The 2,296-nt window shown below is 31.2% G+C and overlaps 1 non-coding gene across 1 annotated transcript; it reads left to right on the top strand.

Annotated features, from left to right (window-relative positions):
- The first annotated feature begins 724 nt into the window (after positions 1-724).
- Positions 725-795, top strand: TRNAG-GCC (transfer RNA glycine (anticodon GCC)). The gene has a single exon. It is a non-coding gene; the product is annotated as a tRNA-Gly (tRNA).
- The last annotated feature ends 1,501 nt before the right edge of the window (positions 796-2,296 follow it).

Genomic DNA, 2,296 nt, shown 5'->3' with positions numbered 1-2,296 from the left:
TATATACAGTATAGACGCCACTAATCATACATATAATGCCAGCATAGAAGTCGTACGAGAAATAAATCGAGAAGGGATGACGTTAAGAGGCATCAACAAAGTTCAGTTTTGTCAAGCCTGTAACCCTCCGAAAATACGCGCTGAATTAAAATACTCGAAAAGAAATAATAGCAATACCAACTTGCAGGCGTGTTTTTGAAAACCTTCTGTGTAATCTGGTTGGATGTTCCCGATTGTATGGAGGACATGTTGGCGATATCATTATCAGTATTTCGTTTCTTCCTTTTTTTAATAAAAAATATTTTTCGTCAATGTACAATATGTGTTTTTGATAGAGATAACACTGCCCAAAAGGCGGAACAGCGGGAAATTCCTTTAACAGTAGATACATTATTATTATTTATACAAGAAATGTTTATATAAATAAATAAATATTTATCCAGAACGAAACCTAAACTAACTAATTTGTATCGAAGTTGTTTAAAATGTTATATTAAAATATGTTTATATTTTTAAATATGGTTATATGCAATTTTAGTTTATGTATCATTTATCACGTACAACAACGAAGGTTGACGTTGTATGCAAGTATTTGCCACGAGAAATGCAAATGAAAAGTAAATAAATTAAAAAAGTTATGTAAAACATTGTTACATAACGTTAATGCTACTAAAAATATTTTAGAGTCTGCTTGTACATTCATGTTAAACAATTTTTAACACCAGCATCGGTGGTTCAGTGGTAGAATGCTCGCCTGCCACGCGGGCGGCCCGGGTTCGATTCCCGGCCGATGCATAATGTTTTTATTTTTTTAAACAATTGGTATTACTTATATGTTATAAGAAATATTAGTCGAGCTGTGGAAGACCAAGACTGATACCGCAAATCGCGGATTCGAATTCTGGCTTACGATGTTATCCAAATCACACTTTATACATTAATCATATGGGATTACCACTGCTCGCAGACATGTTTCCGGAAGATGGACAGCAGCGTCCTCTGTGTACCATTATAACCCACTGTTATCGCCAACCTGCCTGCAAAACGTGGCGATTATGGTACATCGCCCATAGATATCCTCATGGAAGGTCTATGTCTTGCAGTGTGCATCTATAGGCTAAAACAACGACGACGATGTTATAAACAGATAAAAAACTAGAACATTTGTCTACGTCTAAATTTGCTAATAAATATTGATCATTTAAATCTTTATTGATTTATATACTTCTCAAATAAAATACTAAAATGTATAAATGATTTAATTGTAGTGGAAAAAAAATAATTAAACCCCATAATTTTCTCGTAGATCAAGGCTTTAAAGAACTACTAATAGAAGAATTAAGTAGATAACTAATTTAAGAATTTAATAATTAGAATTAAATATTAGAATTTAATTTTTCCATTCTAAGCCAACACTTTCAAAATAACTATGCGAATATCCGATCTCTGAGGATGACGAGTAACTTAACTTAATTTCGTTCTAATGAATATATTTATTAGGAGAGTGAGTTAGCGAAAGTTCTTTCCTTAACTTTAGCGCTTTAAAAATGAGATCCAGAAACTCTCTTAGAGAAAATTTTTATAAAAAAATATATTCTAGTACAAAGTTATATGATATATGTATGACTATCTGGTCTTTGTGTATCAGAATATAAATAAGTATAAAATAAATAGCAATGTACATAAAGTTAGCATTAGAAATAAAGATACGCTTGTTATACCTTTCTCTAAACTTAACATAAGTAGTAACTCTTTTGTGTACGGTTTTACAAAACACACCCATGTAATGTATTTTAACTATCTTGTAATAAATTTAAGAGGTTCGATAAGTTAGTTTTTTTTTTTAACTTTTTATCAGCCCACTTTTTTGGGGCCTTCTGTACTTCCCCTGTGTAAGTTATACAGGGACTATTTTTAGAAAAAAAAAAATTTTTTCATCATATCTTTTGCGTTCTTATCTTTTTCCTTCACAATGTCTTTTATTCTTCACAAATTATTTCATTCATCACCTCACTTTTGCCGCCTTCTCACGAGAATACTACAGTTTTATGTATAAAGGGTTTATTAAGTAATAATGAAGCGAGGGAATGAATTTCTCAAAAAAGAAATAGAAATGAACACGTCTGATTTGGGCGTCGCGTATGAAATCCTCATAGCTTTAAGTTAAAGTATGCCATTTTAAGGAGGCTCTATTTGATTTTAGTTTCAATCAAAGTAAGCTCTTCTTATATTTTTCTCATGGCGTAAACAAGTGGTCACTATAATATCGAATAAAACATTATTTATATATTTACCT

This window comes from Battus philenor, unplaced genomic scaffold (genome assembly GCF_028537555.1).
Source record: "Battus philenor isolate CCGP_79_NKW_IND1 unplaced genomic scaffold, ilBatPhil1.0.hap1 SCAF_10, whole genome shotgun sequence".
Taxonomy (NCBI): domain Eukaryota; kingdom Metazoa; phylum Arthropoda; class Insecta; order Lepidoptera; family Papilionidae; genus Battus; species Battus philenor.
This window is presented reverse-complemented; position numbering and strand designations above follow the sequence as displayed.